The sequence below is a fragment of the Apium graveolens genome, chromosome 3 (assembly GCF_009905375.1).
Source record: "Apium graveolens cultivar Ventura chromosome 3, ASM990537v1, whole genome shotgun sequence".
NCBI classification, from domain to species: Eukaryota; Viridiplantae; Streptophyta; class Magnoliopsida; order Apiales; family Apiaceae; genus Apium; species Apium graveolens.
The window spans coordinates 6,848,136-6,864,151 of NC_133649.1; the positions used below are offsets into that span (position 1 = coordinate 6,848,136).

The 16,016-nt window shown below is 35.5% G+C and overlaps 1 protein-coding gene across 12 annotated transcripts in view; it reads left to right on the forward strand.

Annotated features, from left to right (window-relative positions):
* Positions 1 to 10,399: 10,399 nt before the first annotated feature.
* The window catches only part of LOC141711529 (transcription factor MYB15-like), a 31,272-nt gene continuing 25,655 nt past the window's right edge, over positions 10,400 to 16,016 (forward strand). For 9 of the 12 annotated variants that reach the window (XR_012571379.1, XR_012571380.1, XM_074514033.1 and 6 more), the window contains exons 1-5: positions 10,400 to 10,531; positions 11,386 to 11,559; positions 11,702 to 11,781; positions 12,063 to 12,299; positions 12,404 to 12,518. The gene's annotated coding sequence lies outside the window, so the exon portion shown is untranslated. The remainder of the gene's footprint in view (positions 10,532 to 11,385; positions 11,560 to 11,701; positions 11,782 to 12,062; positions 12,300 to 12,403; positions 12,519 to 16,016) is intronic. The other 3 variants (XM_074514041.1, XM_074514037.1, XM_074514042.1) reach the window with 3 other exon arrangements.

Consider the following 16,016-nt stretch of genomic DNA (forward strand, 5'->3'; position numbering starts at 1 on the left):
TACAGACCAAAGTTGTTATCAGAAGTTGAATTGGTAAAAGCTTTAAGGACTGTAAGTTGTAGTTATCTTGTCTATTTCTCATGCATTTGTACTTAATGTTTTTGACATCATCAAATATCTGTTAAACTTGTATATTTTGCTAATTTACAAGTTGGGGGAGATTGTTAGATATATTTGATAATGTCATGGCTAATATGTTTTATGTTTAGATTTCAGATCTTATTTGAACAGAACAAATCAGTACTTAACTGATCAGTACTTATACTGGACGTCAGAACTTAAGGGATATCAGTACTTATGTTATCAGGAGATAGATATCAGAACTTAAGTGCTGAAGGACGATCAGATAAGGACAGTAGCTGATTGAAGTTAAGAAGATCAAGATAAACATAAGAAGAGATATGCATGAAGAAGGAATTCCGTGAAGAATGGAATACTTGGAATAGAAGATATCTGATTGATATATATTAGGAAGCAGAATTATATTCCATATCAATTAGCGATTATCTTGTAACTGTGTAGTATATAAACACAGACATAGGGTTTACACTATAAGTGTTATCATTATCGAGAATATTATTTACTGTAACCCTAGCAGCTCTCGTGATATTTTGTTCATCACTGAGAGATAACAGTTCCAGATTGTAACAGAGTTTATTGTTTCAATAAAGTTTGTTTTCTGTTACATAAGTTCTTGAAGTTTGATTTGATTGTAATAAACACTGTATTCACCCCCTCTACAGTGAAAGTGTGACCTAACACAATTGTAACTCACTTATACTGAGAAGCCACTGTCTAAGGAATTTCAAAAGATGCATAAAATGAGCACAAACGGTTGATGTGGACTCTTGCATAACTTTATTATACAGTAGACTTTACAATTAGAGACAGATTTTAAGCATTTTTCTTAGCTATGCCTTATTTCTAAGATATACTAAAGTTTATCAGACTTTAATCTTTATCTGATCATTTACTTATACACACACTCTCACTCCATATGAATGATGAAAATTACTGTGCTGATTAAGTTGTTTCAGATAAACAGTTAAGCATTATTTGCATAAATTCTGAGGACAAGTTCTAATTATGTTTTGATAATTAAACTCTGAAGAAGCCAATTTGTGTGAAGAAACATAGAAACTGACATTCACTTTTTGAGTACAGAAGCCATATTCTGATGACCGTTAAATTTTGATAATAGTCAAGTTCTGATGCAAATCCTGATGGAAACTCTGATGCTTACGTGTCATTATTTATTTACTTGACTTATTTTAGTATTTACTGTAACGGTTATATTTTGTCGGAAAATAATTAAGTGAGATAAAAACAGTGATAATCATTTGGTTAATGGGTTGCGTGTTTGTTTTGGTAACAACATGTGAGCAATAATTACTACACGTTTATCGTGCCCACTCATTACTGTTTTGACTGTTTCTATGCTGCCAGGTGTAAAAAGTCTGTTCTGCTTCACAAAAATAGTCGTTGTCACATGGAGTGTATAAATAAAAGAGTTAAAAGATTTTATAATCTTTTACCTACTTTTCTTATTTTCTAATCTCTCTTATTCTCTCTCACTCTCTAATATTCTCTGAAGCTATTTCTTACAGGCATTTTATCAAACACCTTGCAAACACACAACTTTTTACTTAATTTCTTACAGATATGGCACCTAAGGACGTTATCTTTGATGGAGCCAAGTTTGTTCCCAACAACTACATGGCTATTCTCAACAAGGACGAGGCTCCTTCAGAACTTCACTTCATTCAAGACTTTCTATCTCGAAGTGAAATTGGGTATGCTCTGACCCAACCACAGATTCTCTCAGGCAAGCAAATTATGGAGTTTTGGAGGTCTGGGGTATATGATGATGGTGGTGAAAATGGGTCCCAAGTATCATTTTCACAACTGGGGAAGATGAGCATCTGGTTACCTTGTCTACTATTCGACAAGCATTGCATCTACTAGAAAACTGTTCTTACAGTTCACAAGTTGGAGAGTTAGTACTTCAAAACATGATGGCAAATCTAGGCTATGAGAAATCTTTGTCCAAGCTGGGACAACTGAAGAGGCTCTACATCAAGAGGGAGTGGAACTTCTTTTTCGATTGCATTACCAAAGCCTTTTCCAACAAGTGCTCCAACTTTGATGTTATACCAATCATGAGTCAGCAAATTGGGTATGCTCTTCTTCATCAAACCCATTTTGATTATGCTAGTGGTGTGCTAGGTTTTATAGGTGATAGGATGAAAGAAGATAGCAACATAGTATATTTTTCTAGATTCTGTCTACTTATATACAGTTTCTGTTGTTCTGATGCACCTCAAAACTTTAGTGAGATAATTGAACCCTTTAAACTTCACAAAAGGGCTTTCACAGATTTATTATCTACTGATAATAAGAAGGATTTACTAAGACCCCTCCAAATTCCTCAATCTGTTAAACAATTCTTAGTAAATGCTGATCTTTACATATATACATCTATATATCCTGATGTTGCACCTACACAACCTACCACTTCTCAACCTCCACCAACACGACCTACCAATACTCAACCACAACCTACTATCAGAACCTACTATCAACCAGCACAATCCTCTCAACCAACCTCTGGTACTTCTCAAAAGGTGCCACTTGTAAAATCTGACAAATCCTCTAGGCCTAAAAGGACTAACTCTGTGCCTAAATCTCCACCAAGGAGAAGAAGAATGATTATTCTGAGGGATGAATCTGATGAGGATGAATAGGTCCAGGTTCATGCAACAGAACCTGTGACAGTAGAAGCTGAAGAGTCAACTCTTCAGAAAGAAAATGAAGCTGACAGTTTTGGAATTCGGAAAAGGAAAAGATCTGCAAATTCTGATGCAGATCATGTTTGTCCTCCATCTAGTAGAAAAAGGAAGACTAGAGCAGGTGTGCATATGGCACAAATTCAATTTGAAGATGCTGAAGAAGCTGAGGAAGGGGATCAGGAACCTCTGATCTCACAAGAACCTACAGTAATTGAAGCCCTTCCAGCACTTGGAGAAATTCTGATTCAGGAATCTGAAATTCCTGAAGCTCACAGATCAGAACCTGTGATTTCTCCACCTCACTCTCCAATCCAAGCTACAGTTGAAGATTCAGGATTAAGTCCTGAAATTGATATTCACAGGATACATATACCAACTGTCTTGTTTCTGGAAGCACCACAAGGACAAGTGACAATTCCACCCGTTTCTCCGCTGAAATACCAACTACTCCAATTCTGGATGTGGAAACAGATGAAGTTGTACCAGAATCTCCTACAGCCATACACACTCTTGTGTTTTCAGAAGATGATGAGCTTCTAGCAAGTTCTGGAGAGTCAGCTCCAGTAAACACTCCAGCTCCAATTCTTGGAAAGGAGGAACTGTTGAAATATATTGAAGAAGAAGCTCATATTCCTTGGGAAGAAACTCACGGAGGAGTTGAATGGACCAAGAAGTGGAATGAACCTGACTTCATTCCAAGCTCAAATATTTTGAAAGATCATATTTCAAAAGCTGATGAGTTGCTGACAAATTCTGATTTTAAGACACAACTTAAAGTCACTGCTCTCAGTACTAAATCTCTTCAAGGTCTACACTCCATAACTCAAGCAAAGGTTGATAAACTTCAAGAAACAGCTGATAAGCTATACATGGAGATCAAACTAGACAAAAAGAGCTTTATCAGACCTATTCGAGAGAAAGTTGAAGCTATTGAGAAAGTTCAAGAAGAGCAGCAGGCCCAACTGGCTGAGGTCCTACAAAATCAAGCTGCACAACAGACTCAATTGAATGAGATCCAATCTTCAGTGGAACTTCTTCTCTCTCTACTCCTATCAGATGATTCCAAAAAGGGGGAGAAGGTAGTTAAGTCCAAATGCTCAACTATTCAAGTACTGAAGAAGAAGGATGATAAAGAAGATGACCAGGGAACCCTAGCAAGGGCAAAGGTCAAGGTCAAGGGCAAAGCAACAAAGTTTCTTCACAGAAACTAATTGCTGATTCTAGCAAATCTTCTACACAGAAGAATACAAGTTCTGAAGATGTGAATGCTCAAGTTCTGAAAGTAAGTTCTGATAATCAAAGTTTGATATCAAGTTCTGATATTCTGATTCAAGCTGAAAGTCAAGACTCTCAGAAGTTTTAATAAACTCTGAAGCTTAAGGGAAGGGAGACTACTGTCACTATAAGGATCCCAAGCTTAAGATGAAGAGATTGCTAGAAGATTATTTCTCAAGCATAATCCTGGAATGGATTTAGAGACTCTAAAGGAGGAAGAAGCTAGATTTGCAGCTGAGAAGACAAATCCTAAGTCTAAAGCTTGTAATGCAAAGAAACCTCCCAGGCCTAAGGAAAAAGGCATTATGATCAAGGAAAGGTCAACTTCTGAGGCTTCAAAGCCCAAGACAAGATCACAAGTTGAGATTGATCCCAAAGTAAAAGGAAAAGAAAAGGTTGATGAACCAACACAGATTCAGAAGAAGAAAATTCCTTCAGTTCTGATAGATCCTGCCTATCAAGCTACAATGCATTATGTTGATACTCTGATAGAAGAGGAAGTTGAATCTTTGAAAAGAAGGAAGAAACTGAAAGAAACAAAGTTAACTACTGATAATGCTCAAGCTACTCAAACTCTGGAAGCTCAGAGTTTATCAAATTCTGAGAGGCTATCTGCTCAAGAAGATAATGAAATAGCAAATCCTGATCAAGTCATCAAGACATCAACCTCTGACAGAGCTCAAGTTGATTTGAACAAGATGACAGTTACTGATAAGAAGAAACTCCTATGGAAAAATGTTAATCCATCAGATCCTAAGAAAAGTCAAGTGTTATCTGATTTCTTGACTGTTGGATTGAATGCCAGAGAAGCAAGAGACAGATCAGGGTTAGGATCAAGCGAAGCCAAGCTGAAAACAGGAGTTGAAGTAACTATCAAAGATCCATTTTTATTAACTGACAAACCACTTGAGGAAGTTACATATAAACACCTTGACAAGGTTATATCTGTTCAAGTGGTACTGGATGCTCATGATAAGAGTAATGTCAAGGAAAAGCTGATTCTGTTTCTTGAAGATGGAAGAACATACAGAATGTCAGAATCGGATATGCTGAACAAATCTCTGAAAGAACTTCAATTCTTTCATTATCTTTTGGAGATAAAGTCTGAGATTACCAGAAGATGGACAAATTTCATAATAAAGACCATAAAGGATAAAGCCAGAATCTCTGGATCAAGGGTTGCCGAATTTATTCCAAAGATAGTTGAAGATGATGGAAGTGAAATTCCAATGAAGAAAAATTCTGCTAAACTTGAATTTATTCTGAAAGAGAAATGTCTGTGCTGTAATGAAGACTCAACTCATCCAAGGGTAATCAGACTTGGTGATGGTTTGGAAAGAAATCATATTTCAGCACTTTGGAAAGAAATGAAGCAAGTCAAGGCTACTTTAGCTCTAGTCCTGAGAAATGCAGAAGAGAAGCTGATATCAAACTTTGTCAAGAATCACTTTGGATTCAGATTAATTCAGTAGGATTGGTAAAAGCTGCAAGGACTATAAGTTGTAGTTAGTTGTCTAAATAAACTCTCATTGCATTTGTACTTAAATATTTTTGACATCATTAAATCTATTAACTTGTATATTTTTCATAATTTACAAGTTGGGGGAGATTGTTAAATATATTTGTGATGTTATGTCTAATCTGATGTGTTTAGTTTCAGAACTTAATATCTGGACTTATCAGGACTTACTAGAAATCAGAACTTACTGAAGTCAGAACTTAAATCAGAACTTAAGGCCGTCATGATATATATCAGGACTTAAGTGCGAATACTTCAGATAAGGAATGCAGCTGATTTACAGGAGAAGATCTGGACTAAAACACTGGAAGATATGCTTTAGAGTTGGATGACTAGAAGACTTGTAGAAGATAATATCTGATTGATATATTTTAGGAGACATAATTATATTCCATATCAATTAGAAGATATCATGTAACTGTGTACTATATAAACACAGCTTAAGGTTTACATTATATGTGATATCATTCACGAGAAAGATTATTCATTGTAACCCTAGAAGCTCTTAGTGATATTGTTCATCACTGAGAGGATAGTTTAACCTACTTTGTAACAGAGCTTATTATATTGAATAAACTTGATTACTGTTACATAGTTGTATTCTAAATCGATTTGATTGTATAAACACTATATTCAACCCCCTTCTATAGTGTTGTGTGACCTAACAATGATAGTCGATGCATAGTTGCATGTTGCCGTCTTTCTTCTTCACAAACAATACCGGTGCACCCCATGGGAATAAACTGGGTCTTATGATTCCCCTGTCTAGAAGATCTTGCAATTGCATCGATAATTCTTTCATTTCAACCGGTGTCATCCTATATGGAGCTTTCAAAACTAGTTCTATACCTGATGCTAAATCGATCGTAAACTCGATTTCTCGATCCGGCGGTAATACTGGAAGTTCATCTGGAAAGACGTCAGGAAATTCACATACAACTGAAATGTCTTCTAGCTTGGGACTTTCCTTTTCTGTATCCAACACATCCCTGTCGTAACAATCGTTTGGTCTGCATTATTGTTAGAAATTTCATCTACTATTTCTCGTTTCTGAACATTACCGTTGCATTTTTCGCAGTTCGTAATTTCACTTTATTATTCGCGCAATCGATATGAGCATTATAACAAGCTAACCAATTCATTCCCAAAATAACATCGAACTCTCCTAACTTGAAAAGAATCAAGTTCACAGAGAAATGATGTCCGACTATACTGATATCACACTCAGGACATACTCGATCTACAAGAACTTGGTCGTCATTCGCTAATTTTATAATTAACGTCTCGTCCAACCATTCAATTTCACAACATATCTTATCAATGAATTCTTCAGAAATAAAAGATCGTGTGGCTCCAGAATCAATCAATTCTTTTGCATTTACTGAGTTCACCGAAAGCGTACCTGCAATCACACTAGGACTCTGCACAACTTACTTCATTGTCATGTTAAAAGTTATTGCTCGGGGCTGATTATGCTGTGGTGGAGGAGGTAATGCCAACATTTTAGAAACACTAGCTGCCATCGCTGGCCCTCTGCAATCCTTAGCAATATGTCCTTTCTTTCCACACTAAAAATAAGTAACTTCTGTTCTTCCCACTGGACATTCGTTGTAGTAGTGCCCTTTCTGTTTGCATCTGAAGTATGTCATATTTGCCTTGATACAAACGCCCGTATGTCTCTGACCACATGTCTTGTAGTATAGTACTGGGAGTCTGATAATTCCCTGCTGGTTGGGAGCTTGGAAACGATTATCTGCTCTCTCATTGCCTTGTCCTGTCCTTTTAAAATTCATATTTGTCCGGGCTTGAAATCCCGGCTTCCTGCTGGAACGATTCTGAAAATTTCTTTATCCCTTTTCCTTTTGGGACCTTTCACTTTCCCCTTCAATGATCATGACTTTCTGGACCACGGCGGTGTAAGTCGTCAATTCAAAAACTGTAACTCGGCTGCGAATTCATGGTTGTAATCCCTGTTGGAATCTTTGAGCCCATTTCTCTTCAGTATCAACCTGCTCCGGAATGAACCTAGCCAACTCAGTAAACTTAGCTTCGTATTCTGTCACGGATATATTCCATTGCTTCAGTTCCAAGAACTTGATTTCCATCTGGTTCTTCATATAGCGAGGAAAATGTTTCTCCAGAAATAACTCTTTAAACCTATCCCAGGTCGCAATGTCTTCACCTTTTAAAGCTTTCCTAGATTCCCACCAATAATTCGCTTCCCCTTTCAGGAAGTAGCTAGCAAAATCAGTCTTCTGATCCTCTTCAACTTTCACAAGCGAAAATGCTTTCTCCATCCTTTTCAACCAAGCCCTAGCTTTAGTAGGATTTACTGCACCCTCGAACTCTGGAGGCTTAACTGACTGAAACTGCTTAAAAGTAACAACATGCACAACTGGTGGTAACTGAGGTTCATGACGAGGTGGCTGTTGTAACATCTGTTGCTGAATCTGTTGTTGCTGTTGCTGCATCTACTGCTGCTGTTGCTGCATTTACTGCTGCATCATTACCATCTGTTGTTGCATCAGATGGAACATTTAGTTCATTGTGTCATTAGTCTGTCCCTCAGAGTTACTGTTGGAGGTTTCAGTTCTGGTCTTTCTTTTTGGTGCCCTTTTCCTGATAATAAAACAAGTGATTCTTTTTAACGATTTATTAAACAGTTGATAATAAATAAAGAAATAAGTTATCTGGCATTAAAAAAAAAATTAAACAATGAGTTATAGAAGGAAAATAATTTGCTTAATATTTAAAACAGGAAATTTAAACAATCAATTGAAATGATTTGTAACTGGTAATGAAAATGATGTTACACTGTTTTTGAATCTAAACAAAATTTTAAAATATGGAAAAACTGTAAAACAATAAAGTAAATGTAAATGCTGTAAAAACTGAAATTTAAAAAAAAGTTAAAAAGTTCATTTTATATATATGACACCAACCTCGGGTGTAAGTGCTTGATACAAAAAGTCTCGGTCAGATCTGTCATGGCTACTACTGCTATAAGTCAAAGTAGATGCTACATACATACATAGCTAACCAAACTATACTAGGCTGTTTCTATCTACATATGTCACATATAATACACAACTAGTCTCCTGTTGTCGAATCTCTGAACCCTTGTGGGATGCGCCTCAACTCATCCTGGAGTATCTGAATAACCGACTGTGCCAAACAGGTAGCTCTATGAAACTCTTCATAGGAATGCGGCCTATCATGCATCAAAGCATCTAACTCAAAAGTAGCACTCATCACTGTCGACTGAAGCCTCTGCCTCATCATATAGTTTGGCTGAAGTGCAGCTAACGGTCCTCTATCTCTCTGATCAAACAAACCCATAATCTCCCTGCACTGAGATCTCCAATACTCAACATCCTCTCTCACAACACTATACTCATGACGTGGAACCATATGTGGCTTTGCAACATGTCCTACAGACTCCTGCGACGGAATTCTCGGTATCCCTGCAGCCCCCTGATGTGGTAATCCCAACTATAAACCTACATCATGCTCGTCCATACCCTCAACCGGGGCCATTTAAACACCTCAGGCTCTGGGGCATGCACCTGTAAAGGAGGTAATACCACTGGTGGAAACTCCGGCTCAATCTCTGGAATGAACTGATACTCTACCGGGAGTGGAGGTGGAAGCATTAGTTCAAAGAACTCTAGTGGATCAAACATCTCTACCAAATCAGGGATCTGCTCTGGTACTGGTGGTGCTGGCTCCTGGGGTAGTGGTGGTGGTGGTGGAAGAGGTGGAAATACATGTGCAGACACTGGTGGAACAACAATTATTACCCAACTCAATTATGATAATAATTGTCTACCCATACAATTATTACCCAATCCAATTATGTTTTCTATCATTAAGTCCATACTATCTACTGGGTTTAACCCCAACAGTTGGACAGACTTGATGATTTTTATTAATAGTTTATTATTTTGCTTAGCAAGAAACAAGACTGATATAAGCTCATAATATTTCTCAAACCCTCTATCACGATACTGCTGCTGTAGGAGCATATTATTGGCGTGGAATGTGGAGTAAGTTTTCTCCAACATATCTTTATCAGTTATTTTCTCACCACATAATTTTAGGTGTAATGTAATTTTGAACATTGCTAAGTTATACTCGCTTACACTTGTATAGTTCTTTTGTTGAAATAATAATCACACTTTTCCATTTGTTAAAGAATCACAGAGAGTATAAAGTGAGTTTATAACACAAGTTGCTTTTGACACATTTGGTTTAAATTTATGACTTTATTAAGTTTCCAAGTAGATAAATAAAAATATCAAAATAAATTTATATTTCTTATATAATTTATTAGTAAAAAAAATAAAAAAAAAATTATATGAGTCGTAAATATGAAATAGTAAATTATAAAATCTTAGATTTCACTTCAATATGCAAAATATCTATATGGACATGAAGATGTTCAAAAAATTCAAAGTACGGAATCTGATATGATCCGATCCGGAAAAAACTTGACCAGACTCAGCCCAAATCCCGGACCTTAAAAGGACATTTTTTTTTGAAATCCGGTCCGACCCGAAATTCAAAAATTCGGATAAAACCCCGAATAAAAATTTGGATTAAAAAACCAAAATAAAAACCTGATAATTGGTTGCAAAATCGTGCAAAAGTTTTTAAAAAATTATATATTTGTAAAAAAAATTAATACTTAACGTACAAAATAGATAAAAAAAGTCAAAAAAAGTAAAACCACGGCTCAAATGGGCTTGAATAATGGGCTTTCAAAATGGGCTTGTTTCTGATTCTACGCCCTCAAATCTAATTCATTTAAATTGGCTTGAATTCCTGTGCAACAATTTGTATCTGGACACACTCTTGTAACAGTGACTCTCCTAGTCCTAGGTTTCTCACTCGTGTTCTGTTGTCCGAAATTGACTTGTCGGAACCGGAATACTCTGTTGACGAGCAGGTATAAACACTTTTAATTTGATTGTTTATGTGTTTTTTGTTCATGAATTAAATCTTTTCTTTAATAAAATAATTGTTTAATGCTATAAAGTTTTGATCTTTCTTGGTAGAATTGTGATTTGTGTTTATAAGTTTGCTGAATTCTTGTTTGTCAAATTCAGAATTCTACTTGGTAGATTTGATTCTTTATGTGTTTTTGATATAAAGCTTTAATCTTCTTGTGTAATTTCGATCTTTTCTTGATTTTTATGTATCCCCATCAGTGGAATATCCAATAAGCCTAATAAGATTTCGATGTTGAAGTTTGTCACTAAATTTACTTGTTTAGAAGTTTCTGAGAGGCACTTAACAGCTACTTCTTGTCCGTCTTCCAATAGTCCGTTAAAGTTACAATATACATAATGTCTTGAAAGCATCATACTTGAACTTGAAGAATGCAAATAGAAGTAATACTTCGTATAGAATACAGCTAAATCAATCCGATCAACCAAATCAACTAGTGCGGATAAGTAAAGTATGGTAGACCCGAATCTTCTTTTTGGCTCATTTTATTACTGCTTTTAAAACTTCCTAGGAACAGACGATATATTAGAAGACGGTTAAAAAATTGGACAACTTAACACGAATATATGGATTCATTTACCTTCTGATTTCTTCAGCATTAAATTCTTCCTTATATCCTATATACAAAATGTCAAAGTTAAACCCAGTAAACATACTCCTGCTGACACTGATAAGCTAATAATGAGTATACATATCAACCCATAATATTTTAGCTGTTGATTTCTTGATTTCGATATTTTCTTGAATTGAACAGTGGGTTTATACATATTTCTTTTTTGGTTTCATATTCAGAAGCTTGGGTAGATTTGATTGGTAGTGATATCCTTTGGTTTATGTATGCGTTTTGAAATCGGGAGAGGGCTTATACTAGAACGGATTCTTATATTCCAAGGGAGGGTAAAAGTATGCAAGGTAATCCTACACTGGCTATCGCGGTGAAGACCTTAGATAGGGTAATTTTAGCGGGTACGTATGAACTTTTTGAACCTCATTTTTTGTAAGATTTGAGTTTAATGAACATTTCATTAATTATATGCACACAGGTCTTGCTTTATTTTCTAATGAAAAACAGTTGAATTGACCGTTGCGTATGTAAATGGAAATTTAGGTTTGTTGTCACGCGTGTTGAATTATGAGGCACGTAAATCGGTATCAGGACACATCATCATGGTTATGCTCATGTATTAGGTTGGTAATGTTTCTTGTACGCTATTGTGTAAATCAAAAAATTATTTTTACCTTCTTGGCTACAATGTGATGTGCCATGCCGTATAGACAAGTTTTAGGTGATATCACATTTGATTGAAATTTCACTAGCGACATTTTTCCATGTACTATTTCCTTTTTTCCGGCCTTTAACTTTAAAGCACAACTACCTTTTTTTCTTTTCACTGCCATTTTACCTTTTCAACGCATTATGCTTAGAGATGAAGTGTGTCCTGTTTCTAATTCGGGTGTGGTTTTTTTAGGTGGTCGTCTGGCATGCATAATATTTGTATGGATTGTGTGTGTGTCTGCCTGCATGTGACCAGAACCTGAGTAGAAGGGTCAGGAGTCCGGGTAGGAAGAACCCGAGGAACAGGAGCAGAAACCAGTGCGAGAAAAGCCTGAAGAACAAGAGCAGAAGTATTTTTTAGCAGTCATTTCTCGATCGAAGTTCGAGCAGGGAGAACCTGGGAACAAAAGCACGAGCTTGAGCCTAGAAGGTAATGCTTCCAAGGTTTTGACAAATATCAGATTCATCTAACATGTGTTTGTGGTTTTGTCTGTTGACTTGTAATTAAATGCTCTGTTATGTTCAATATTGCAGAAATCACAGGTTTCTTTGAATAAGAAACATCTAAAACTCAAGAAGCATGAAGACAATATTAAGTATTTGAAGACGCGGGAAAACGATTTAAATGACACCATTCTAAATCTGGAAGGTATGTTGCTATGTTGTATTATGATTTACCAAATTCTAGTGTTAGCGTGAGATTAAATCTTGCCATTAACTCTTGCCATTGTTATAGTTTGATAAACAATAAGAAGTCAAAATTTTTGTACGTAACGCTCAGAAAATAACGTCATGAATATTAAAGGTTTATCAAGAATAAATAGATTAAAAGTTCCCTTTCAATTTATTATCTACCTTCCGCAAATAGGAAGTGAATGCATAGTAGACTGCATCTCCATATCTGATTCTATTCATAGATACTGCCTTTATATAGCCCATGTGTCTTTAATATAAAATCTCATTTTTTATCTTAGTTCTATTCACCATGATTTCTTAAACATAATTCTTGACATCTTGCTACCAATAAGAAAATAAAGTATTTCTTTCTTGAAAATCATAAGTAATGCTCTATTTGTAAGTCCAAAAAAAAAGTTCCCTTGACCAAAGAGATCGATTTTGGAAAGTAAATCTTTACAGTTAATATGTAAAGCTTGGATTTGTAGTACAGTCATTTTCTATTGCCTCGATTATTTCTATATAAATGTTACTTTTTTAGTTACTCTTGGCACGCGTCATTCTTCGAATGGACGTGTGACAGAAAGAGGACACCTTTCTCTAAATAGAGAACAGGATAGAGAATATCAAAATATTCACAGCTTTGCGTATTGTTGGTTTATACGTATTTCTATTATTTTATCTCACTAGTCTGCCCAGATAAGTGTTGCGTATACCCCAACGCGCACATGAGTTATGTGCTAGGATGCTCGGACTCGTTTGGAAGGATCCGACACGGACACGGATCGGGGTGTCTGACTTTGAATTTCAAAATTAATGACTCGGGGACACGTTTAAAAAGGATCGGACACGGGGATTTGGACACGGGGTTCGTGGATCAATTTGAGGATCCCTTTTTATTTATAAATATTTATTAAAAATACATATATATTCTAGCCACTATATAGATTAATAATTCGTCCAAACTCTAAATTTGATCATGATTTTTTTGCTTTTACCTATAACTATAACAATATTTTATTAAAACATAAATATTTAAATAAATTTATGAAATTAAAATATGAAAATGACGAAATAATAAGACAAGTACATGCTTTGTTTGATATTAATATAGGTGATGGAAGATTGTATAGAAGTAGGACCCGCAACAATAATATAGAAGATGTGTATAGTATTTTCTATTGCTTTGTACAGCTTTTGTACAGCTTTTTGTACAGCTGTAAGTTTCAATTGGTCTTATCTCTCTTACAATTATTGGTACCACAACAACCCAGCCCAACAACCCTCCTCCTCCTTTGACTTTTCTGCATAAGAACATATACATACAGAATATGTATACATACGTGAATATGTACATCATGTGTATACCATCAACTACATAAATGAAACATCATCATTCTTCTTTTCACTATTACGGCCGTCGGAATAAAACATATGGGTTCGCCGGAAACCACGAACCGAGTCATCGTTTTTCTTCTCTCTTCTAGTCGTCTTCTTCCCCAGCCCGATTTTCTTCTTCCCTTCCCTTCTTGGCAAGCCATCTTTCTCCTTCCTTTCCTTGACTCGCCGGAATTTTATCGCCGGCGGCCGTGTCCAGATTTCACCGGCAGGATCGGGCCCGGATTCCGTGTCCGTACCCGGGTCGTGTCGTGTCGACACGGGTACGGAAGGGTAAACAGGCGAGTCCGAGCATCACAGGTTATGTGTGTCCTGCGTTATCCTCTTTGCCCATTCTTCTACACGACAGTGGAGATCCAAACACACCCTCTCTCATACTTTCCCATATAGATGCATCTCTCAAAATCACATACAACTTTATCTTTCTAAACCTCTCTAAACCAAACCCACACCTTCCCATCTACACCTCCGTTGTTTCTCCCATCAATTTTTGAACTTAATTGTAATATTGTTCTCTTCCAAATCAATAATCTTCATCAGATTTAAAAAAAACTCATAAACTATTCGTAAAGTTTATCGCAGAGAATCTATTCTCATTTTCACCACAATATTTACAAGGAGTTGAAATCCGAAATAACTTACAAGAGTCCGATAACTCTGATGTGTCTTTTTGTTGAGTTATGAATGTTATCAGGTTGTTCTTTGGTATACGCATTTTAGAGGTGCGCTTTTAATGGGTATCAAGGGCCGTTTTTTTCAGGCTAGGTATATCGGGCCATATTTTCTCAATTGTAGGTGTTTAGGTAATTTTTTATGTCCATTGTACCGAGCAACGACAAACATATTGTATCAAAGTAATTGTAGTATAAAAATGTTGACATATGAAACTTATATAATTATGTGCTGATATGTAATTTGTTCAATACAAGACAAACAAAATAAATGAAAATTCCTTAATAAGTAAATTCAGGTCACACATAACCAATTTATGTTGATTAATATAGGTTGAGTTAGTAAATGATTAGATTTGAAGCAACCGCATGGTATTGGCATTTTGTAGACATGGTTCGGTTATTCCCATTTGTCCATATCTATTGGTGGGGAGGTATATCAAGAAACGAAAAAAATATATTAAAGGAACCTCGAAGACAGAGAAGAGAGAGAGCTTTTTCAATGGTTTTTATTATAATAATGTTAGTATTTTTTTTCCCTATGATCTAAAAATTTAGAATCTAAAATTGAAATGACACGCCAAATATTGGTTAATATATGTCTACTTAAAAAATCATATTTAAATTATAAAATAGAACTTTGTTTAGTTAAGTTACTAGCCTTGCTAAAGCAAATGTTAGGACGATAACAGAAGTTTGGAATCAAACCCTTTCACCCGAACATATAATAATAGAACACAACACAGTAAGCCCTCGTAATTTATCTAATAACAGAAGTGGTAATTTTACATGTTCTTATTCTTATTATTTGTATTTAATATACTAAATCGATTAGTTAAACAAAACAGAATTATTAACTATATTTGAATAGTTTTATAATTAATCTTTTTATTATCTAATTAATTTCTAGAGATCATTTGTTGAAAGAGGCTAGGGGCAATCGGATCAGATTGAATCGGGTAGTGTATGGCATAATCCATATCCAAACCCAAAATTTTTATCCATATCAGACTCCTACCCAAACCTGAAATCAGAGGTTCCTTTGAATAAGAAACATCTAAAACTCATGAAGACAATAATAAATATTTGAAGACGCGGGAAAACAGTTTAAATGACACCATTTTAAATCGGGAAGGTATGTTGTATGTTCTATGTTGTACTATAATTTTTCGAGTTCTAGTGTCAGCGTGAGATTAACTCTTGTCATTATTATAGTTTGAGAAACAACAAGATGTCAGAATTTCATACTATTGGCTTTTGCATGTTTTTCAAAGTTTTACTAATGAAAATGTCCATTAAATAGAAAACTAAAACTTAAATTTAGCACAAGTAGAATTCAAAAGTAAAAGCACACCTGCAAATGCCAATAGTATAGTGGTACCCACAAATTATCATTTACAGTG